At 36.0% G+C, this 25,894-nt stretch overlaps 2 protein-coding genes across 2 annotated transcripts in view; both read right to left on the bottom strand.

Annotated features, from left to right (window-relative positions):
• TEK (TEK receptor tyrosine kinase) overlaps window positions 1-13,533 on the bottom strand; it is a 136,698-nt gene extending 123,165 nt beyond the window's left edge. Inside the window, exon 1 of the mRNA XM_037798400.1 lies at window positions 13,504-13,533. The gene's annotated coding sequence lies outside the window, so the exon portion shown is untranslated. The remainder of the gene's footprint in view (window positions 1-13,503) is intronic.
• An 11,639-nt stretch (window positions 13,534-25,172) lies between these two features.
• IFT74 (intraflagellar transport 74) overlaps window positions 25,173-25,894 on the bottom strand; it is a 117,256-nt gene continuing 116,534 nt past the window's right edge. Inside the window, exons 20-21 of the transcript XR_005210759.1 lie at window positions 25,527-25,616; window positions 25,173-25,213 (exon numbers count right to left, since the gene is read on the bottom strand). The gene's annotated coding sequence lies outside the window, so the exon portion shown is untranslated. The remainder of the gene's footprint in view (window positions 25,214-25,526; window positions 25,617-25,894) is intronic.

Here is a 25,894-nt window from a genome sequence, read left to right as displayed (position 1 = left end):
GTGTCCATTAATGAAACTGAGGATATCCCCACCAGGCCAGTCAGGAATACAGGTATGTCACTATAAAATAACTAAACAACAATCCTCTGACTTCCAAACACTGCAGCAAAACTGGGAAACTCAGGACCAAATCTCTGCTTGGGGGTAAAAGTGGGGGCTAAAATCTAGGTCATGGGGTACTCTCCTGCACCTAGCGTTGGAAGCATGGAATTTCTCTGCACTTTGTAACTCATGGCCTTCATCAGCTCTGTACTTTGCACTCCTTGGGATGGCGTGCAGTGCCCTTTGTGATCTGTCCTGCCAACCTCTCCAGTTCTAACTGGAGCTGCCCTTCCCTTGCCCTTTGTACTCCAGGCACAATGGTCTCCTTACCGTTCCTAGAACATTCCAACCTCATAGTCCATAAGGATTCCACCTTTGGGACCTTTGTAATAAGTTTTCTTTTGTCTTGAAGGCTCTTTTTGTTCAACACTTCACTAAAGTGAAAGTGATAAAGAAGACATACAAAATAAACTTGGATAGAATGTTAGATCATGTGCCATCTATTCAGCCACACCCACCCACTGAGATAGCAATCACAATCCTTGTCAGACACAGAAACAAACAAAAAACACAACTGCAATGAGGAATTTAACAGATGCAACACAAAAAAGACACTAACTTTTTTTCTCAAAAAGATAAGATATTCTTTTCTTCTGCATTTGACAGTGTATTTTTTAAATCAGGGAAATGGAATCTGTGTTGTGAGTTTTTTGACAGCTGGACATTTGAGCTGACTTCTGAAATTGGCATTCCAGTATCACATTAAGTTGATAATGTTACTTGATAATAATTTCTTTACTTTAACCTGGCTTAAAGGACAGACAATCCAAAAGCATGAAAAACTTATTTAATCATTTATATGTGCTTAATTTAAAAGTAGATACACGTCAATAATACCTACAGGCCCAGGCACAATGTATAAACACAAAGACACACAATTCATGCTACGGCAGGTTTGGCCAACCTGGCCCGTCTACAAATTGAACAAACCAGTGTCTCCCAAAGTAGAGTATAGAATGTTATTAAGAGAACAGGCATTGGTGTCAGAAAAGCAAGTATAAGTGCCTGAGCCCACCATTTCCTAGCATGTTATGCCAGATGCTTAAGCCTTAGTCTCCTCAACTGAAACAGTATTTTGACAGTATTTACCTCCAGAGCTTGTTACAAATATTATATGAGATAATGTAGGTACATCGCTTAGCATAGTATCTGGGGTAGTATATGTTCGAAATGAATATTACCCTTTTTGTTGTTAAAGTTTTAAAAATGAAATTAATAGCCATCACTTGTATGAAGTTTGAAATTATTTTTTTCAGTGATTAATTTAAAAGATGAAAACTATTAATATAATAATGTTCATATAAAATTTTAAGTGATAACAACAGAAAAGAAGCATCATAAATAACTCAACTGTGCTTCTGTTTTCATTTATTTCCAAAAGTAATGTTTTACTTTAATATGGCTTATACTTTGACGACCTCTTTTAGAAACAGGAAATATTTGTTAAACCTCATTAACTTAAAAAAAAAAAACTGCAAAATGCAAATGGAAATGAAAATGAACCTCCAGTTTAGAGATGGTGGATTGATCAAATGCATTTATCTACTTCTCTCTCTCTCAAAATCCATTAAAATAAAGCAAAGAATTTTTTGAGGACATAAAGCCAATAAGAGACAGAAAATGGGAGTTGCCAAAGTTCAGAAGCTGGAAAACTGTCAGACCAAAGGTAACTGATATAGCAGACACAGAAATGCAGCTGCTAAACCATCAGTGGGGAAAACAATACTACACTGCAGAACCTCTAAAAACATGAGAAATCAGTGGCAACTTTCTCTAGAGTAAGGATAACGTGGGATTAAAAATAAAAGGACTGGATGAAAATATGTTTAAACACCAGTTATATACAATGAGATACCATTCACAAACACTAGAAAAGCTAAAATTAAAAAAATCAAATAACAAGTATCGGTGAGGATGTAGAGAAATTGGAGCCCTCGTGTATTCTGGTAGGACTATAAAACACTGCAACCACTTTGAAAAACAATCTGGCAGTTCCTTAAATGACGTTAAACATAGAGTTACCATACGACCCAGCAATTCCTTGCCTAAGTATATACCCAAGAGATGTGAAAATATATGTTCCCACAAAAAATTGTATGCAAATGTTCCTAGCATCGTTTGTGACAGCCCCAAAATGGAAACAACTCAAATGTCTATCAACTGATGAATGGATAAAATGTGATATATTCATACAATGTGATATTCAGTCATAAAAAAAGAAAGGAGTACTGAAACATGCTACAACATGGATAAACCTTGAAGCCCTTATGCTAAGTGAAAGAAGCCAAATACAAAAGGCAAAATATTATGTGATTCCATTTATATGAAATATCCAGAAAAGGCCAATCTATAGAGACAAATATATTAATGGTTGCCTAGGGCTGGGAGGGAGGATGGGAGGAATGGGGATGACTGCTAAAGACTTTGGGATTTCCTTTTGGGTGATGAAAATGCTTTAAAATTAATGTGTTGATGTTGCACAACCCTGAATATACTAAAGACCACTGAATTATATACTTTAAATGGGTGAATTTTATGGTATGTGAATTGTTCCAGTTTGCTAATGCTGCCCTTATGCAAAATATCAGAAATGGATTGGCTTTTATAAAGAGGGTTTATTTGGTTATGAAGTTACAGTCTTAAGGTCATAAAGTGTCCAAGGTAAGGCATCAACAATAGTGTACCTTCACTGAAGTATGGCCGATGGCATCCAAAAGACCTCTGTTAGCTGGGGAAGGCATGTGGTTGGCATCTGCTGATCCTGGATTGTATTCCAGCTCCTTGCTCAGCTCCTGTGCATTCTTCAAAATGTTGCTTTCGGGGCGTTTTGTCCTCTCTTAGCTTCTCCAGGCAAACTCTGGGCTGGTATCTCCAAAGTGTCAGCAAAAGTCTGCTTTTAACAGCCTCCTCCAAAATGTCTCTCTAAGCTGCAACAAGCATTTGGGCCTGTGTGGCTCTTCAAAATGTCACTCTTAGCTGCTCTGAGGTCCTTTTGTTTGTGAGCTCTTTTATAGGACTCTAGTGATTAAATCAAGACCCACCCGGAATGGGCGGGGTCCGTAGCTCCATGGAAATAATCTAATCAAAGGTATTAACTACAATTGGGTGGGTCACATCTCCATGGAAACAGCCAATCAAGAGGTCACACCCTAATCAAAAAGATTAACCAATCTGGCCCCATAAGATTGCATCAAAGAATATGGCTTTTTCTGGGGGACATATGTATACACACACACACACACACACACACACACACACAAACCAGCACATGAATTGTATCTCAATAAAGCTATAAACACACACACACATACACACACAAATACACACACAGTTAGACCTTAGACATATTCCCCACACTCCACATAGTGGGGTGACCATCCCTCTCTTTTCCACCCCATATAAGACTGTGGGTCTTTCTCTGGAGGGCATAAAAGAGAGGGTTTCTGGACCATGCAGGTATGGGCAATAGGATTAGACTAAAGTTTCTGAACTCAGTGTGAGACTTTGGGACTTCTCCCTCCTTTTGGTTCCCAGGAAGCTGGCAAAAATTTATCCTTTACACAGGAAGTTGGCAGAGCCTTCTCAGGGGAATGTGAACAGCTGAAGTGAATAGGTCTGACGATCTGGACATTTTTCCAACAGATATGCCAGTAGGACATTTCTCCAACAAACCGTTTCTCTAGTTTTGCAACAATAAGCCTCCAAGTCAACAAACTCAATTCACATTGTTACCTTTTTGATGCCTCACTCTGAAACAGACAGCCAAGACAACCAAATATTTGAAGAAAGCCTCTAATGTGAAGGCAGAGGCCTAAACAAATGGCCAAAAGAAAAGCAACTTGGAGGAAACAGACCCTACTCATGAAGAAAAAGTCAAAATATAAAAAGGACTAATGTTAATATAAGAAATATGTGAGAAGATATTACATGCATGAAACAGGAATAGGATACTATTTTAAAAATATTCTCATGTAGCCATACAATGGAATACTATTCAGTGATAAAAAGGAATGAGCTATCAGCTATCAAGCCATACAAAGACATGGGTGTTCCAATAGGAAAAAAAAGAAAAAAAAGACCTAAGTTATTCTTAAATGCATCTTGCTAAGTGAAAGATGCTCATCTGAAAAGGCTACTATGCCAGTTTGGATGTATTATTTCCCCAAAATACCATGTTCTTTGATGCAATCTTGTGGAGGCAGACATATTAGTGTTGATTAGATTGGAATGTTTAGATTAAGTTGTTTCCATGGAGATGTGACCCACCCAAATGTAGGTGATAACTCTGATTAGATTATTTCCATGGAGGTGTGGCCCCATTCATTCAGCATGGGTCTTGATTTAATCACTGAATTCCTATATAGGCTCAGACAGAAGGAGCTCGCTGCTACAGCCAAGAGAGACATTTTGGAGATGGCCATCGAAAGCAGATTTTGCTGACACTTTACTCTGGAGAAGCTAAAAGAGGACAAAACACCCAAGAACAACATTTTGAAGAACGCACAGGAGCTGAGAGAGGAGCTGGAACACAACCCGGGATCAGCAGATGCCAGCCACGTGCCTTCCCAGCTAACAGAGGTTTTCCAGATGCCATTGGCCTTCCTTCGGTGAAGGTATACTTGTGATACCTTGATTTGGACATTTCCATGTCCTCCAGACTGTAAATTTGTAACCAAATAACCCCCCTTTATAAAAGCCAATCAATTTCTGGTATTTTGCATAACGGCAACATTAGCAAACAGAAACAGCTACATACTGTAGCCTATATGACATTCTGGTAAATGTAAAATTATAGAGACAGTAAAAAGATCGCTGATTGCCAGGGGTTTGGGGAGGGGAGAATGTTGAATAGGTGAAGCACAGGGGATTTTTTTTTAGTGTGATGACTCTACTTTATATGGTACTGCAATGGATACATACCCTATACACTGGATACATGACATCATGCATTTGTTAAAATGCACAGAATTTTACAGCACAAACAGTAAATCTTAAAGTATACAAAATTTAAAAATTAGTTTGTTGAAGGGTTCCAGGATGGAATTCAGAATGTGACAAAAGAATCTAACTGTATTACAAATGTATAAAACAACCACACTGAAGAGGGTGGGGCAAAAAGTTCTGACTTAAATAATTTTGGAAATGGAGTCTGCAAGACTAAGGGCAAAAACTATACACAAACACTGTACTCTAATAGATAAAATTGTTTCCCATGGAGATATGAATCAACAATTCTGATACTGCTATACATGTATACTGAAATTAAACAATTAAGTAAATGGATGGCAGATGTTACAAGCCAGATTTCTCACTATCAGAGTGGAAGTTTGCAGATGAGCAATGGGAGGAGGCTAGAATAATCCTTGAGGTAACAGATTAGAGTTGGAAACTTCAGTATTAACACAGGTTAATACAGATAGATATACATGGCAGGTACACATAGTCACATACAGTTACATATCTATAACTGCTTAGTATACACACATTTCCTTGCTCTTCAATTGAGAACTTTGAAGCAATGACACCCAAGTACCAACCACACACCCAGCTCTCATCTCTTGATTTCTAATACTATTCTCCAATAAAAAAGAGCAGGGTTCCTTGGAGTAATGGCTAATTCTAGGACTGGGGCAAGAAATATGCAATATGAGCCTGGTACATCTTGTAATGCCAGAGAGTAGGGAAGTGCTCAAACAAGCAATGATGGGGGTATGTCAAGGCTACATAGAAGCCAACTGAAAGAGCTTCCAAGGGTCATAGCTGGAACAATTTGAGTAACAAAATAAGTAAAATTGTATTGGATTATAAGCCTAAATGTAAAATAATATCACTGAGTCTATACTGATATAAATAAATTATTGAATAGAGAATTCTTCTCTCATGCAGAAGAATTCAAAATAATTTATGTAGATGCTTTGCCATCAAAGAGGGGGATATAACTACCAGTCCTTAAAGATGGGCTGCACATGGTGATTTCGTTCCAAAGAGCACATTGTGGAAAGGGGTGGGCAGGAGGGGCTGTAAGTGGAGAAGATTCACAGTGGAGAAACTTGACAAATTCTACCTCACATAACAACAGTGATGTTGTGTTGATAGTATATGATGGGAATGGCACTTTACCTATGTGATTTTTCTCCCCCAAATCCACAACTCCAGTATAATCATGAGAAAAACACCAGACAAATTCCAGTGAAGGGGAATCCTACAAAATACTTGACCAGTGCTCCTCAAAACTGTCAAGTTTATAAAACATGTAGAATATCTGAGAAACTATCACAGCTGAGAAGAGCCTAAAGATAAATGATGACTAAATGTAATGTGGTATCCTGGATGGGATCCTGAAACAGAAAAAGGGCATTAATTAAAAATTAAGGAAATCTGAATAAATGATGAACTTTAGTTATTATATAACATATCAATATTGGTTCATTAATCGTAAAAAATGTATCACACTAAAAAATTTGGTGTGGGTTATATGGGAACTCTGTACTAGCAACATGATTTTTCTGTAAAATGAAATCTATTTTAAAATTAAAAGTTCATTAAAAATAAAAGTAAATGATATTAAAAAATCAGGGAACAAACAAGAACTCCTGGATATTAAAAAAAATTATAGCAGAAATTTTTAAAAAAGCATCTGAAGGTATGGAAGACAAAACTGAAGAAAACTCCTAGAATGAAGAGCAGAAGACAAAGAAATGGAATATAGGAGAAAGAAGACAAGGAAAATTTTAAAAATAAGATAAAGAAGATGATAAAGAAATTAGAGGACCAGTCAAGGAGGGCCAATATTTGTATAATAAAAGTTACTGAAGCAGTGGCTATAACAAGGGAAAGAAAATCACCAAAGAGCTAATTCAGGAAATTTTTCCAGAAGAGTGCTCTGAGTTCCAATCTCTGTGGGAAAAAAATAGACCACACTAAGAGAATCACCATCATGAAATTTCAAAATAATGGGGACCAAAAAGAAGGTCCAATAGGCTTCCTAAGAGGGGGAGAAAAACAAACCTAGTTTGATGCAATCAGAATGACATCAGACTTCTCAACAGTAATGCTGGCAGACATAAGGAAATGGAGCAATATAATGAAAATTCTGAGGGGAAATTATTTCCAAACTAGGACTCCATACTGAGCTAAGCAATCTATTTATTGTGTGACTGGACACAGATATTAACAGATAAATAGTGTTTCAAAAGTTTACCTCAGGCATCCTCTTTCAAAAGCCATTTTCAAGGCAGTTAATCAAGAAAGTGGAAGAAAGATGTTATCCCAGAAACATGAGATCCAGTTCAAGACGGGCAAAAGGAATCCCCCAGGATGGGGATAAAAAGGGGGAACCCACAACCAGTGCAGCAGGTCTAGAGATCAATCAATCCATATTATAGCAGGTCAGAATGCTCTGGGAGAAATTTCTCCAAGAATAGGAAATTGATAGAATGCCAGATGTGTTAGAATACATTGAGAAGAGACTTACACAACTAGGGGAGTGGGGTGAGTTTGGGGATAAATCAGTGATAACAAAATAACACAAATTGCAAAGTACAAAATATCAATTGGTGAAAACAAACTATAACCACCACCAAAAAAACACAACCATTAACTTCAAGAGAAAATGAAACATTTTTCAGGGAATGAAAACTAGTCATGGTTTATTACATGAAATTTTTAAAAATTAATAGTCTTAGTTTAGGTTTAGGTTTACAGAAAAAATTAGCAGTAAGTACAGAGTTCCCATATACCACCCTTTCCCCACACAGTTTCCTCTATTATTAACATTAGCAGGTTGGAGAGGAATGTGATGCTTTGGTTTATGTTGAATTTGAGTTGCTGCTGGATAAGCTTTGGATTTCCAGGGCACTCCTCTCATCTCAGGAGGCTCTCCAACTTCTGGGAAAAAACATTTGGAGTTTTCGCAGATCTTGCATAACTGTATATATGTGTTTGTATTAATTCCAAAGATTCTTCTCCTAAAGTTTTGTGGTCAAGTTGTGAATCACTCCTTTGACAGTAAGGTATTAGGTGTATGCATTTACTTGCTTGATGGTTTAAGTTACTCTCTAATCATTAATGTCTTGAAGATTTAGACTTAAAAGAAAAGATACTGCCTTCCTTAGTCACTCCCACGCTTGGAGATATGCCTGATCTCTACCTTTACCCCCTTCTCAGTTCAATGGAAACCTGACAAAGACCAGGCCCAGGACTTATCAAACCTAGAGCTGATGAAGAAAGGCAATCCCAATATTACTGCAAGAGAATATTCTATATCCTTCCCCGTGACTTTTCTCAGGAATTGAGAAATAGTTTTCTTTTTATGAACACATTATCCTCTTAATTTGGGTTAGTGCTATATTTTTCAAAACTAATAAAATCGAGGCTGTTTAGTCCTTTAAAAAGAAAGATGACAAATTTCTTTGTAAAATATATATTAACATCCTCCAGACTGTTTTTGTCTTAAGCACAATAGTTGTGCTGAAAGAAATAAGAAAAAGGAAACTAAAAAAAAATCAAAGTAGTATTCTCACTGCCTAAGTCTTTCAATGGGTTGAGAAAGCAAGCTAATAAGAAAACATGGACAAACTTACATTGAAAAAAATATATTTTCATGTTTAATGAAATAATTTGTAGGAGAGTTTGATTTTATTATTGAAAAATTAAAAAATGTACATGTACTTTGTTTCAAATTTCATCTTTTTCATTCATGCCAATCACTCTTGCATTATATATCTGTAATGAGCAGAGATCATATTTCCTCATGGAAATGTCTAATAGAGAAAAATTTTAAATGTCAAATAGTCTCTACTAGTGTTCTTACTATTAACAAATGTCTACAAAATTTTTTTTTTATTCTAACTTGGAAATCATGGCATTTTATTCTGCTCCTATAGAGAAGCACTGAAAACTTAGCAAATGGAAGAATTAATTCTGCTAAGTCTTGTTTAAGCACTTGTTTCAAGTCTTGATAGTATCATCCATATGTTCACAGGATGGTCCTTTGTTCTTGGAACTTCCTCCCCTTCTTCCACTCCCTACCACAGAGAAGTTGGGAAAATGTTTAAGTGGAATGTATCAGTATGCTACACAACATAAAGCATTTAGCCAAAGGAATAAGAAACCAATGAGCTTGCAAGGAAAACTGTGTGACAGACACAATGTTGTGTATTACCAAGATGCTCAGACATCCTGTTTTAAGACAGCACTGTTATAGAGAAGAAAGTCACCTATTGATGAAAGTGAACTTGGAAAGATTTCTATTTCTGTACCCTTTCTTCTTCAAGTATCCTGCCCCCTGTCTCCAACCCAACCTCACTTCCCAATTACAGTAATTAAAGAGGAGGACATATCCCAGTGGAATGCTTCTTTGTTTGAGACTTCCTTACTAGAAGTTTATTGTTCTTGTTTTTTTAAAGAAGATATCACATTTCTTGCCACATAAACATTACTTATAAGTGGCATTTTCTACTAAAGTGACAGAAAATGTTTTTATATTTCTTGCTGCTAGTGGAAGAGATTTATCAATATCCATTAAAATTAAAAATACACATATCCTCTGAACCAGCAATCCCACTCTTGGAAATCCAACCCAAAGAATTAAACATCAGTAGACAAGGACATAGAAGCATGTATATTGCAGCATTATTTGAAGTGCTACAAATGGAAACAAAATGAATGCTCACAATTGAGGGGTGGGAGTGGGGGAGTGGTTAAATAATGCTACATGCTACCTTTAAAAATAAGAATTCAAATTATACCCAAATGAGTTGGAGATATTTCCATGGTGTATTATTGGACAAGAAAAGCAATATACTTAATAATATGGGTATCATTTTTTAAATCAATGATCAAAAGCCCTGCATTTATATGTGTATGTAAGTATATGCATGAATACATCCTGCAAAGAATAATATAAATCTAGAGAAAAAAATAGATGAATACATACGAGGCTGTTCATATGGATTACCACAGGATTGGGGTATAAAGGGGCTGAAGTGGGGGAAAGAGGAGATGAGATTTTTAAAAAAACTTCACTATGAAAGCATGTATATGATCACATGTATGCATTATCTAAAATTATATATGTATGTACTACTAATAAATAAATGAACATTTAAAAAAATAAAGGCTTAGCCAATGATACTTCAAATTTGCACAAAATATATAATAATCCATCAGTGGAAACCAGAGATCAAAATAAGAAGTAAATCATTTCCGGCAATTAGCTCTTACAATATAAAGGTATTACTTAGTGCACTGTAACCATACTGTAATCTTTAAATGCCACTTTAATTTCTGATGGACATACCAATGTCATAGCAGCATTATTCACAACTGCCAAAAGATGAAAGCAATCCAAATGATCATCAATTGATGAATGGTTAAATTAAATGTGGTTCCTGTGTACAACGGAATATTATTCAGCCATAAAAAGGAATGAAGCCCTGATACATGCAACAACATGGATGAACCTTGAAGACATCATGGTAAGTGAAATAAGCCAGACACAAAAGGCTAAATATTGTATGATCCTACCGATTTGAAACAATTAGAATAAAACAACTCATAGAATAAAAATCTAGAATATAGGTTACCAGGGGATGGGGTGAGGATAGAGAACAAGAAGTTAAGGCTTAAAATGTACAGGGTTCCTGTTTGGAATGATGGAAATGTTTAAGTAACGCATGGTGATGATGGTAGCACATTGTGAATACAATTAACAACACTGAAATACATATCTGAATATGATTAAAAAGGGAAATGTTAGCTGGTATATATGATAACAGAATAAAAATTAAAAAGAAAATCAATGGAACTAAAATACACAAACAGGGAACTTTAAGTTAAACCATGGACTTTAACAGCACAATGATAAAAATGTGCTATCATCAGTTGTAACAAATGTTCCACACTAATGCAAGGTGCTGGTGGTGGGGTGGTATATGGGAATCCTGTATTTTATGCATAATTGTTCTGTAACCTTCAACTTCTCTAACAAAACACAAAACATAAAAAAATTAAAAATTTCTCATGGTAAAATCCCTATATCTCCATTAGATAATATCTGAAATACATAACTTCCATTTTATAATACGGCTATCATTTATTGAGATCTGTGCAGATGCTTTACTACATTAGTCATTTAATATATTATTTATCTTATTTCACAGTTGCTAAAATTAAGAATTAAAGGTGGTAAGTGGTCCAAAGTTACCCAGTTAATAAGTGGTAGACCTATGGTTAAAACCCAGATTTGTCTGACTTCAGAACTCACACTCTCAACCTAGAAGCTTACTCTAGGATAATGGCCAGAACTGGCCCTCCTGCTTATAAGGATCTTGTTATGACAATGGACAAACAAAGATAATCTAGGACAATCTCTCTATCTCAAGATCCTTAACTTAATCACATCTGCAAAGTTCCTTTTGCCATGTAAGATAACATATTCACAGGTTCTGCGGATTAGAGTGTCTTACTTATACTCATACTCAAGTTATACTTATACTCAAGTTATACTCAAGTGTTAACTATTTCCTCATTCACTATGCTGTTGCTTCAAAGTAAAAAATCTGAAGAGCTTTTGAAAATTTAAAGGCACGGAGCAGTTTCACCCTGAATCAACGAAACTAGAAATTTATTTCTATCTTTGCCAAGAAGTCATCCACATAATCTTTTGATAATAGTTGTGAGCAGGGGGAATGCTATGTCTTTTATCAAGTATTTTGAAAGTTTTTAATATGACTTATACATGGTGATTTTCAAGCAATAAGACTGAGCTCCTCCTCACCCCCATCCCTCTCCTTCCAACATACTGAAATCTGCTTTTCAGTTAAATTCAAATGTGTGCTGTGCTTCATGGTAACAAACTGGATAGGGCAGGCTCTTACTTAGCCCAAGGACGTTACCTTTATTGTAAACATATAGTTTCTTTTATGGAATTGCCTTTAGAGACAGTTTACCAGACACACAGGAAAACATGGCTCGTTATTTTAAGGTCACAAGGCACTTTGCCTACTCTGTCTTCTTCCCTTCCCCATTGTTTTCATCCACTTAGTTTCATCCCTACTCCTTCCTCTGCTGATATTAGTGCCAGAGATCTGTGAGGTTGAGAGGAAGGCCTGGGGAGCTACAGTGTGGCGAGGAAGGGGGCAGGGAGTGCTTCATGCAGAGCTCACACTGTAGTAGACTGCGATGTAAGTTTATTTGTGTGATCCAGTCTATTTTAAATACTATTAAGTAATGATATTTGATAATTTGTTGAGTGTCAAAGTCGTGTCATTAAAACAAACCTGTTTTAAAAAAAATCTATATTGAGAACTAAACTTCTATCAGTTTCCAGTGTAAATATTAGCTTAAATATATAAGGTATTCTCAGTCAAATAGATTTTTAGATGTCTTTTTTGGCAGGGGAAGAGTGGGGGCATTGGAGCAGAGACTGGGAAAAAATCTCTCTTAACATTGATTCTTCCCAAAGTAGGTCTCAGTGTAGAGGCTTTCTTAGAACAGTTCTGTATTTCAAAGCTTTATAACTCCAGTAATGATAGTTTACTATTCAGGTACATGAACAAATGAAGAAAATATTATTGATAATGGCTTCATATGAAATACTTATTCCACATAATACAGGCTGCAAAATGTTTTGAATATTGAAGTTATTAAATGTAAACACAAGGCAAATACAACTCACAAATTCCCTTATATATTAAATTATTATATTTACAGAATATTCGATCAGATTCTTTCAGAGATTCCATTTGGAAGAAAGTATCTATAATATTCCTAACTATTAAATATATGTATTTTTTTCATTGGATCAATTAAGATTTTTCTTCAATAAAATATGTCCCTACCTGAAGAATCATCAAAGGAAATGCAAAATGTCCTACTTTACATTGTAATTTCACATAGGAAAGGTTTCTTTTTTTTCTCTTATGGGACAAACTTCTTCTATTTAATAAAACTGCCATAAGTCTTCTGCCAGTGTCTCATTCCCTTGCTATAATCAGAATAAAGACTTTCAATTCTAAATCTTTGCCATCTAATGGGTAGCCATGAGCCACATGTTACTGTTGAACACACTTGAAATTTGGTTAGTCCAAATTGAGATGTGTACTGGATTTGAAAGACAGTTATAGAAAAAATGATGTAAAATATCTCATAATATTTTTTTCTATTGGTTAAATGTTGAAATTATTATATTTCAGATATACTGTTAAATAAATGTATTACTAAAACTAATGTCACCTGTTTCTTTTTACTTTTTTAATGAAGGTGCTGGGAAATTTAAAATGACATATTTGGCTCACATTTGTGCCTCCAATTATATTTTCATAGACAGCACTGTTCTATATCATCAGGGCAGCACAGTCTCAGGATCAGATAACTTCACCCCTGAATAGTTCAACCAACCTTTGAGATATGAAAGACTTAGGCCAGGATTCAAACTCAGGACTGCTATGACAGAAGCTCAATGTTGAAAGATCTCTTTCTCTTAAAAAATAAAAACAAATATTAAGAATGAGAATAATTCAATTCCCCACTAAATTCTGTATTGCAATAATATTGTATACACATTTCCTAGAATTGTTCTGTGGTTTGTCCATAGTTTCTTGATAAACTCACTTTACTTCTTTTTCCTTTCTTTTTACAAATTCTCTTTAAGTATTATTTATCTAGCATACAAATAACCTGAACACTTAGAACCAAAATATTTTTTGTAATACAAAAACAATTGATAATTACATGGTTTTACAAGATTCTGAAGTACCTTCTGAATCATCAAATGTTAAAGTAGGTTTTCTGTAATTTCCTTAAAGTGTATCTTATTGCATTCTGATTCTTTGAAAATTAGTCTTAATATAAAGTATTGTTGGTTACTCAGTTCATCAGAATTTGCAGCTAACCAAAACATCTTGCTCCCCAGTTATCCTGAATAAATGAGAATGTACCACTAGGTTTTTGTTAGACTCTATTATAAATTATATTCTTTCACATTGAATTTCTTTTCACATATTTAATTTTAAAGTGATATAATTATCAAGTAATATAACTAAAAATAATCAGTATATATATATTCTCATTCTAAGAGTCGACTGTTATTACATATAGTAATATTTTGGGAAACATGACTTAATGTATAACCTGGTCAACCTTTTGTAAAAAAAGTCATGTGTGAATGAGTTGTAGTATATTTATGCATTAAAGTATCTTTAACTAAAAGTACTTTTAAAGCTTTATCTGTTTTTTAGTGCTCTTTTTAAAAATTGAGATAGATGTCACATACCATAAAATTTACCCAAAGTATAATTAAGTGGTTTTTAGTGTATTCATAGAGTTGTGAACCATTAGTACAATCAATTTTAGATCATTTTCATCACTCCAAAAAGCAATCCCGTACCTTGTAGATATCACCCTCAATCTCCTGCCCACCCAATCCTTAGGCAAACATTAATCTAATTTCTATCTCTATGGATTTGCCTATTCTGGATATTTCATATGCATGGAATCAATACAACACGTGGCCTTTTGTGTCTGGTTTCTTTCACTTAGCATAATGATTTCAAGGCTTAACCTTTTTGTAACATGTTTCAGTAATTCACTTCTTTTTATGGTCGAATATGCCATTGTTATGGATTTACCACTTTTATTTATCAATTCATCAGTTGATGGACATTTGGGTTGTTTCCACTTTTAAGCTATCACGAATAATGCTGCCATGAACATTAATGTGCATGTTTTTGCATAAACATGTTTTCAATTCTTTGGGGTTTATACTAGGAGTGGAATTGCTAGGTTATATGGTAACATTATGTTTAACTTTTTGAGGAACTTTCAAAATGTTCTCCAAAGCAAGTCCCTTGCCCTTTAAATTTGATTTAATCCTTAAGAGTTACTGGTTGCGTCCATCTCACCCCAAACTAAGTCAATTTAATAAGCATTCACTATGGGCTTATGTGCCAGGTAGTTAGCAGAGAGGATACAGAAATGACTAAGACATCAACCCCATCTGCTCTGAAACCCACCGTATGGTGAAATACCTAACAGTATGGTAGAAAAAAGTAAGAAGTTCTTCCTCCCGCCTGGTACCTGCCTTAAAAAGAAAGGAAGGAAATATTTGTGGCCTGGCAGTACTGGATGAGGATAGGATGCTCAGATGACTCTGGTAGTTTATAATTACATAACTAGTATTCAGGGAATGTTTGGTAATGGGTTTTTGTTGTTCTTATTTGCTGCTGCTGCTTTTTTTTTTTAATATTCATTTTATTGAGATATATTCACATACCATGCAGTCATACAAAACAAATTGTACATTCGATTGCTCACAGTACCATTACATAGTTGTGCATTCATCACCAAAATCAATCCCTGACAACTTCATTACCACACACACAAAAATAACAATAATAATAATTAAAGTGAAAAAGAGCAATTAAAGTAAAAAAGAACACTGGGTGCCTTTGTTTGTATTTGTTTGTTTCCTTCCCCCATTTTTCTACTCATCCATCCATAAACTAGACAAAGGGGAGTGTGGTCCTTACGGCATTCCCAATCCCATTGTCACCCCTCATAATGCTGCTGCTTTTCATGCCTTTACACAAAGCTCAAACTAATTCTATGTTAGCTGTTACTAAAAATTATCTATATCCAGCAACACTTTAGAAGTCAATGGGAAATTAGGTATGACCCAATTTTCTTTAGTTATCCCAGCCACAAATACACTATCACAGTATGAAATCAGCCTGACACATAGGGATCTTTGAGATGATTCCAATAGCCAAAGGGAATTTACTTAATTTGGCAAGCTAAAATCCCTTAAGCATCTTGTAGAAACAAAAAAGAAGAGATGCCTAGGGAAAAGAATGAAGAGTGTACAAAAAGGTAAAACAATAAGTGAAAGTTACATCATAAAATGCAAGGGAAGAAAACGTTTCAGGAAGGGTGTGGTGATGTTAAACACTACATAGAATTTTTAGTGGAATAAAACAAAAAAGGGCCCACAAACTTTAGTAGTTAAGATATCATTGGTGATATTAATAAGAACAATTTCAGTGGAGTAGAGGGAACAGGGTGTGGAAAAGAGAATGGGATGTGAAGTAGACTAGACTTTAAAGAACTTTGTGGAAGTAATGGAAGACATGAACATGTTTCTATATTGAGAGGAAGAAATTAGTGGAGAAAAGGCTAAAACAAGAGGAGAAAGGGAACAAGAGAGAAAGGTTCCTCTAGAATGGATATGATAAGCAGCAATGGAAGAATTAATCTTGGACAAGAGAGGGGATTTCTCTAACAGGAATTTAGAAACTATGCTCCTAAAACATGTTTCTGAGAGAAGAATCGGTACTGATGCAGAAGTCTATGTGCATGTAGTCGTGATCGGAAAGAATTAAAGAAATACAGTAACTACTAGTTCATATAGCACCTTATACATTAGAGCAATTTTACATACTAGATGTATTTGAATCTCATAATAACCCTGGAAAGAGGCTCAGGAAGACTGAATGACTTACCCAAAGTCCTTCAGCTAGTAAGCAGCAGAGGTGCTTCTTCTGACTCAAAATCCTGTGCCCTTTCACTTATACCACAGCCTCAAAAATTGTGTAGAAGAAGGGAAGTAAGGTGAAGGGGTCATGGGAAGTGTGACAAGCTTGGCAATATCAAGGAACATATCTCTTCCAGTAAGTGAAGGAAACCTTTGCAGATACTAGATTTTTGGAGCTGCTTCAATGAAGAAAGATTAAAGAAATGTTTTCCATATTTGTGTGGTAGATGCTTTTATCAAGATGAGTAAAATAGGCATAAAGTCATAATATTAGAAATCAGGACAAAAGGTTTGACCCATATTGTAGTCTATTTCTCTATGGCAAAGACCACCGCAGGCCATTCTTTTGGACTTGGCATACAATATCACGAAACATAATGACTATTACTCAAATAAAATAGACAAAATAATTAAAGACAGTAGGCCATTATTGATAAGAATACAGCCAAATGCTGGTGACTTAATGTTCTCCATCGAGATGCAAAAAAAGAATTCTTGCAATTGGTAATTTTTGAGAAGATTCTATCTGATGTAATGTCTCTTAACACAATATTCCATTTTAATTTTGTATAACTCAAAATCCCAGGAATTTCTTCTAACTGGGGTGCAACATTTCACTGCTAAATGTCTTATCCAGTCTTCATTTGGAAATGCCTTTTTTTGTTCATATTACAATTTCTGAGGCTGTGACCATACAGTGTCAAAAGATTAGCTTGAAATGATATTTAAATCATCTAATATTCTTTTCATCATTTATACCCCAAGTCTTTCTGAGAAGATAATTAAGAGAGATAGCCACAATAACTGCAGTGCTTGTTGTGGTTATTGTTGAGGCAAGCAGATGGCAGTGCACAGTAAGGTCATGAAGGAACTTAGGAATCAAAAATCTATGTGGTTTCATCAGATCAAAGGACAAAATACAAGGGAAATCAGCAAATATCTTGTGATGAATGAAAAGAACACAATATATCAAAATTTATGGGATGTAGTGAAGGCAGTGCTCAGAGGGAAATTTATAGCCCTAAATGCTTATATTAAAAAAGAAGAAAGAGTTAAAATCAAAGACCTAAATGCACACCTGAAAGAACTAGAAAAAGAATAGCAAACTAAACCCAAAGCAAGCAGAAGCAAAGAAATAAAGATTAGAGCAGAAATAAATGAAACAGAGAATTAAAAAATTGAGAGCATTAACAAAACCAAAAGTTGGTTCCTTGAAAAGTTAGTAAAATTGACAAACCCTTAGCTAGACCAAGAAAGAAAAAAAGAGAGAAGACACACATAAAATCAGAAATGGTGTGTGTGTGTGTGTGTGTGTGTGCATTACTCCTGACCCCAGAAAAAAAGAGAGAAGACACACATAAAATCTGAAATGGGGGGGGAGGTGCATTACTACTGACCCCGGAGAAATAAAAAGGATCATAAGAGGCTACTATAATCAACTGTATGCCAACAAATTAGACAATGTGGATGAAAAGGACAAATTCCTAGAAACACACAAACAACCTATATTGACTCTAGAAGAAATAGAAGATCTCAACAAACCAATAACTAGTAATGAGATTGAATCAGTAATCAAAACCTCCCAATAAAGAGAAGCCCAAGACCAGATGGCTTCACAGGTGAATTCTACCAAACACTCCAAGAAAAATTTATTCCAATCCTGCTCAAACTCTTCCAAAAAATTGAAGAGGAGGGAACACTCCCTAACTTATTCCATGAGGCCAGCATCCCCCTTATATCAAAGACAGATACTATACTATAAGAAAATAACAGACCGATTTCTCTTATGAATTTAGATGCAAAAATGCTCAACAAAATATTCGGAATAGCATTGAACAGTACATTAAAAGAATTATAAACCATGATCAAATGGGTTTTATCCCAGGTATGCAAGGATGGTTCAGCATAAGAAAATAAATAAATGTAATATACCACATTAATGAACCTAAGGGAAAAAAAACCACATGATCATCTCCATTGATGGAGAAAAGAAATTGGACAAAACCCAGCATCTTTTCTTGATAAAAACACTTCAAAAAATAGGAATAGAAGGAAATTACCTCAACATGATAAAGAGCATATATGAAAAACCCACAGCTAACATCATACTCAGTGGTGAAAGATTGGAAGCTTTCCCTCTAAGATTTGGAAAAAACAAGGATACCCACTATCACCACTGTTATTCAACATTGTACTGGAAGTTCTGGCCAGAGCAATTAGGCAAGAAAAATAAAATGCATCCAGATTGGAAAGGAAGAAGTAAACCTTTCACTATTTGCAGAGGACCTATAAATAGAAGGTCTTGAGAAATCTAAAACAAAGCTACTAGAGCTAATAAAAAATTCAGCAAGGTGGCAGGGTACAAGATCAACATGCAAAAATCATTGTGTTCCTATACAACTAGCAATGAGCAAGCTGAGGAGGAAATCAGAAAAACTCCATCTACAATAGTAACTAAAAGAGTCAAATTATCTCAAAATAAATGTAATCAAGGATTAAATGGAAAACTGCAAAACTATGCTAAAAGAAATTTTAAAAATAGCTAAATAAACGGAAGAACATTCCATGCTCTTGGATTGGAAGATGAAATATTGTTAAGATGTCAGTTCTTCCCAAAATGATTTACAGATTCAATGCAATTCCAATAAAAATTCCAACAGCCTACTTTGCAAAATGGAAAAGCCAATTATCAAATTTATTTGGAAGGGAAAGGACCCCAAATAGTTAAAACCATCTTGAAAAAGAAGAGCAAAGTTAGAGGACTCACACTTCCTTACTTTAAATCTTATTAAAAGCTACAGCGGTCAAAAGAGCATGGTTCTTCTCAATAAAACTGAATTTTTAAAAATAAGAAGAAGAAGAAAAAAAAGAGCATGGTTCTGGCACAAGGATAGATATACAGACCAGTGGAATTGAACTGGCACAGAAATAGACCTTCACAAATGATGGCCAATTGATTTTTTTTTTTTTTTAATTTTTTTGGGATTGTTCAGATACCATACAATTATCCAAAAATCCAAAGTGTACAATCAGTTGCCCCTGGTACCCTCATTCAGCTGTGCATCCATCACCACACTTAATTTTTGTTCAATTTTTAGAACCTTTTCATTACTCCTGACAAGAAATAAAGTGAAAGATGGAAAAAAAAGAAAAAAAAGAAAAAGAAAAAGAAAACGAAACTTGAATCCTCCTATATCCCTAACCAACCCCCCTCAATTGTTGACTTGTAGTGTTGGTATAGTACATTTGTTACTGTTTATGAAAGAATGTTGAAATACTACAAACTGTAGTATATAGTTTGCAATAGGTACATATTTCTTCCCTATATGCCCCTCTATTATTAACTTCTAGTTGTATTGTCATACATTTGTTCTAGTTCATGGAAGAATTTTCTAATATTTGTACAGTTAATCATGGACATTGCCTACCATAGGATTCAGTTTTATACATTCCCATCTTTTGACCTCCAACTTTACTTCTGGTGACATATATGACTCTGAGCTTCCCCTTTCCACCTCATTCACGCACCATTCGGCGCTGTTAGTTATTCTCACATCTTGCTACCGACACCTCTGTTCATTTCCAAACATTTAAGTTCATCCTAGTTGAACATTCTGCTCATACTAAGCAACCACTCCCCATTCTTAAGCCTCGTCCTGTATCTTGGTACCTTATATTTCATGTCTATGACTTTACATATTATAATTAGTTCTTATCAGTGAGACCCTGCAATATTTGTCCTTATGTATCTGGTTTATTTCACTCAGTATACTGCCCTTGAGGTTTTGTCATCAACCCTTTTTTTTTTAAGACGGTTTTGTTCACACCCCATACATTCCATCCTAAGTAAACAATCAATGGTTCTCTGTATGGTCACATATTTATGCATTCACCACCTTCACCATTATCTACATAAGGGCATCTACATTTCTTCCACAAGGCAGGAGGGAGCGTCAAAGAAGGTAGGGAGGGAAAAGAAAGAGGAAAAAAATGACAGCTAGGAAGTAGCAAAAGGAAAAGTAACCTTAAATCAAAGTAGGGTAAAGAGTCAGACAACACCACCAATGTCAAGTGTCTAACATGCCTCCTCTATCCCCCCCTCTTATCTGCATTTACCTTGGTATATCACCTTTGTTACACTAAAGGAAGCATAATACAATAATTCCGTTAGTTAGTCTCTAGTTTACATTGATTGCATCCCTCCCCCAATGCCTCCCCATTTTTCACACCTTGCAAGGTTGACATTTGCTTGTTCTCCCTCGTAAAAGAACATATTTGTACATTTTATCACAATTGTTGAACACTCTAGATTTCACCGAGTTACACAGTCCCAGTCTTTATCTTTCCTCCTTTCTTGTGGTGTCTCACATGCTCCCAACCTTCCTGTCTCAACGATATACATAGCTATCTTTGTTCAGTGTACTTACATTGCTGTGCTACCATCTCACAAAACCGTGTTCCAAACCATGCACTCCCGACTTCTCCTATCACTCTGCAGTGTTCCCTTTAGTATTTCCTGTAGGGCGGGTGTCTTGCTCACAAAGTCTCTCATTGTCTGTTTGTCAGAAAATATTTTGAGCTCTCCCTCATATTTGAAGGACAGCTTTGCTGGATACAGGATTCTTGGTTGGTGGTTTTTCTCTTTCAGTATCTTAAATATATCACACCACTTCCTTCTTGCCTCCATGGTTTCTGCTGAGAGATCTGCACATAGTCTTATTAAGCTTCCTTTGTATGTGATGGATTGCTTTTCTCTTGCTGCTTTCACGATTCTCTCTTTGTCTTTGACATTTGATAATCTGATTATTAAGTGTCTTGGTGTAGGCCTATTCAGACCTATTCTGTTTGGAGTACACTGCGCTTCTTGGATCTGTAATTTTGTCTTTCACAAGAGATGGGAAATTTTCATTAATTATTTCCTCTATTATTGCCTCTGTCCCTTTTCCCTTCTCTTCTCCTCCTGGGACACCAATGATACGTAGATTCTTGTACTTTGTTTCATCTTTAAGTTCCTGGAGACGTTGCTCATATTTTTTTTCATTCTTTTCTCCATCTGCTCCTTTGTGTGTAGGCTTTCAGGTGTTTTGTTCTCCAGTTCTTGAGTGTTTTCTTTTGCCTCTTGAGATCTGCTGTTGTATGTTTCCATTGTGTCTTTCATCTCTTGTGTTGTGCCTTTCATTTTCATATATTCTGGTTGTTTTTTTGAACTTTCAATTTCTGCCTTATATATGCCCAGTGTTTTCTTTACAGCTTCTATCTCTTTTGTGAAATATTCTCTAAACTTTTTGAATTGATTTAACATTAGTTGTTTAAATTCCTGTATCTCAATTGAAGTGTACGTTTGTTCCTCTGACTGGGTCATAGCTTCGTTTTTCTTAGAGTAGGTTGTAGTTTTCTGTTTTCTAGGCATCTGACCTCCTAGGCCACCCCAATCAGGTTTTCCCAGATGAGAACAGGTTCAGGTCACAGAAGGAGGAAATATTCAGTACCTGGTTTCCCTGATGGTTTTTCTTAGAGGAATAATGCACCTGTGCTTTTCTGCTCGGCAGGTACAGACTGTCACTGCCTGTTTAAGAGGGTGTGGCCTGTGGCTCTCCAGCCCCAGGCTTTGGGGTCTGGTTCCGGAAAGGCAGGCAGTAGAGCTGGGCCCCTCCCTTTCCTCTTGGGAAGCTATGCCCCCTCCAGAGAGGTCACTGCATATCAATAAGTTCTTTGTTTCTCTGACTCTGCTGATCAAAGTGTTTTGATTTTAAAATGGCTGAAGCTGTCTTTACTGCAAAGCACTGCGGGCTGAAAGCGGCTGCGGTTTTCTCCACAGAGAAAAGGACAGAAAACCTCCCAGGTTCACCTGTCAGCCAGAGATAGCACCCGATCCTCTGGGCTCCCCATCCTGAGACAGATATGTCCCCTGACTCTCCCAAGGTCAGTTGTCACCAAAAGCCTCTGTCTGCTTGTTGAGGATTCACTGTCTGTGTTGAGCAGTTAACATTAAAACCCCAGTTGGAGCTGGGCTGAGAGAGTGCTGCTCTGTAGCACCGCGAGGCTTCCGTGAGGGAGGGTCTCTCAGCTCTCAGTGTGGGTCTGCAGTTTTACTTACAGATTTTATGCTGCGATCTCAGACATTCCTCCCAATTCAGGTTGGTGGATGATGAGTGGACAGTCGCATTTGTCTCCCCGCAGTTATTCCAGGTTATTTACTAGTTTTTTGGTCATTTATGAATTGTTCTGGTGGGGACTAACAGTCTTCCACTCCTCTCTATGCCGCCATCTTAGCTCCTCTTGGCCAACTGATTTTTGACAAGGTTGCCAAGTCCACTCAATTGGGAAAGAAGCATCTCTTCAACAAATTTTGCTGGGAAAACCAGATACCTATATGCAAAAGAATGAAGGAGGACCCCTATCTCATACTATATACAAAAATGAACTCAAAATGGATCAAAACCTAAATATAAGAACCAAGACTATTAAACTCTTAGAAGAAAATGTTGGGATGCATCTTCAGACTTTGTACCCAAAGCACAAGCAACAAAAGAAAAAATAGATAATCTCTTCAAAATTAAAAACTTTTGTGCATCAAAGACTTTATCACAAAAGTGAAAAGACAACCTACTCAATGGGAGAAAATATTTGGAAACCACATATCTGATAAGGGTTTAATATCCAGAATACATAAAAAAATCCTACAACTCAACAATAAAAAGACCACTAACCGAATTGAAAAATGGGCAAAAGACTTGAATAGACATTTCTTCAGAGAGGATATACAGATGGCTAAAAAGCACATGAAAAGACGCGCAACATCATCAGCTATTATGGAAATGCAAATCAAAACCACAATGAGATACTATTTCACAACCACTAGAAAGCCCATTATTAAAAAAAAAACAAAAACAGAAAATTACAAGTGTTTGAGAGGATGTAGAGAAACAGGAACATACATTCACTGCTGGTGGGAACATAAAATGGTGCAGCCACTGTGGAAGACAGTTCAGCAGTTCCTCAGGAAGCTAAGCAGGGAATTATCAGCAGGGCATGCCTGCTATTAGGTATATACCCAAAAGAATTGAAAGCAGGGACTTGAACAGATAGTTGCACACCGATATTCATAGCTGCACTATTCACAATTGTAAAAAGATGGAAGCAACCCACGTGTCCCTCAACCAATGAATGGATAAACAAAATGTGGTATTTACAATTTACATATAATGGAACACTATTCAGCGTTAAAAAGGAATGAAGTTCTGGTTTATGTGACAACATGGATGAACCTTGAAGACATTACATTGAGTGAGATAAGCCAGATGCAAAAGGACAAATATTGTATGATCTCACTGATATGAACTAGTTAGAATAAGAAAACTCTCAGAGTTAGAATCTAGAATACAGGTTACCAGGGGCTAGGTTGGGGATGGGTATGGGGAGTTAATGCTTAATTTGTACAGAATTTCTATTTGGAGTGATTGTAAAGTTTTGGAAATGGATGGTGTGTTGGCAGCACAACATTGTGAGTGTAACTGACAGCAATGAATTATACATGTGAATATGCTTACAAGGGGGAATTTTAGATTGCATACATGTTACTAGATAAAAAATTAAAGGTAAAACATAAGACTGTACAAGAGTGAACCCTATTGTAAATGATGGACTGTAGTGAACAGTAAAATCATTTAAAAAATCTGTGTGGTAACGATGTGGTAAGGCAAACCTGCTATTAGAAATAGTCTATGCTCAATGAAAAGATGAAACTTTGAATCTTTATTCTTTTCTGGAGCCTTTTTTTGGCTGTGGTAGGTACACCTTTGAGATAATGCAGTAGTGAGTGCTTTTGTAAGAGGCTTGCTTAGTTTTTATTGCCCGACACTCCCTTCAATCAGCTGTCTCTTAAGATCTCCTATGACCAGCTCTTATGATCTACCTAGCCACCTCAAGTACAGCTTGTGGCTTAGGAAAAGGGATCAAGGCAACTAGACCTTAATAGCTTCACCAAACCCCCTTCTCTGACTTTGATAATCCTGACAGGAAAAGGAACTGAGCCAAGGAAGAGCTTCAAGGGTGGAGGTCTCCAGGAGGGTAGGGCAAATTTGTAGTAAATGTCTATCTGGCGTTCTGATAATCACCATGAGCAAGGGACAAGAGCCTGAGTGACATTATAATGGCAAAAGGTCCAGTACACCGCAGGGATGCAGGCTTCATCCATCCATCTACTGTTTGGTACTTTTGTTATTTCCTCCCAAGGGATGCTTGCTTTTCTCTGTCAGCTACATGGGAAGTTAGAAAAGCTGGAAAAGCAATTTTCTTTTCCTCTCCTTAACCATTTCCCCTAATCCTGAGACACAAGGCCCCTGCTTTGTCCTTGGCAGTGGGGATAGAGGTGGGGCTGGTCAACCTCTAAAGCAACTTTCCCTCCAGTAAACTAAGGGAAAGTTCATTTTAACAAGAAGCCAACTAAGGACTGAGAGAGATTTTTAAAAATGAACAGTATTTTCCTTTGATTAAAAAGTTCAAGTTGAGCTTATGAACTGTTAACAAATATTTTCACCTTCATGTCAGTCTGTACTTCCTCTAATAGAATGAGTTGATCTGTTGAAAATGACAACAAAGAAAATGAAACAATATTTCAGTGTGGTTACTTAGCTCAGCTATTATCTTATCCTAAATAGCTATAGTAATAGTTCTTTTTTTATCCTATGCCAAATATAATTTTAAATGATTATATTTGCCTTTCTTCCTTGTATTACCATGTTATTAGAATGTTTTGCAGCAAGATTTCTAAATAAAACAGGAATTAAGAAATTTTGAAAACCTCATTTCAGTTTTTATATTTCCCTTGTAAAAGGCTTATCCATGTGTCTGAACCTCTTTTAGGTAGTAGAACACTCCATTTCTGACTCACATTTCCTGCAAATGCTCTTGTATACTGGATCCTCCCATGTGTGTTATTTTCCCTCCCGTGACATAGCTTCTCCTTTATGTGAAAATCGCTCTGATTTGGAGGAGAATAGAGAAAATGAGCAAGCTGTTAGAACAGGATTACCAAATAGGTTATTCTTATGTAGGTTATTCCTATTCCTCTTAAGGCAATACGGTCAGATTTTCAGAGCCGCAATTCATCACAATACATTATGAGAGAAGAAACTGAGGCAGCAAAGTATAATCTAACATTTTCTAAAAATTAACATTAAACATTAAGCTTCCATTGCTTATTTCAAAGCTATAATAGGTATTTTTTAAAGTGAATTTTAAAAAGTCAGATTTTTGTTT

Source organism: Choloepus didactylus, chromosome 10 (genome assembly GCF_015220235.1).
Source record: "Choloepus didactylus isolate mChoDid1 chromosome 10, mChoDid1.pri, whole genome shotgun sequence".
NCBI lineage: Eukaryota > Metazoa > Chordata > Mammalia > Pilosa > Megalonychidae > Choloepus > Choloepus didactylus.
This window is presented reverse-complemented; position numbering and strand designations above follow the sequence as displayed.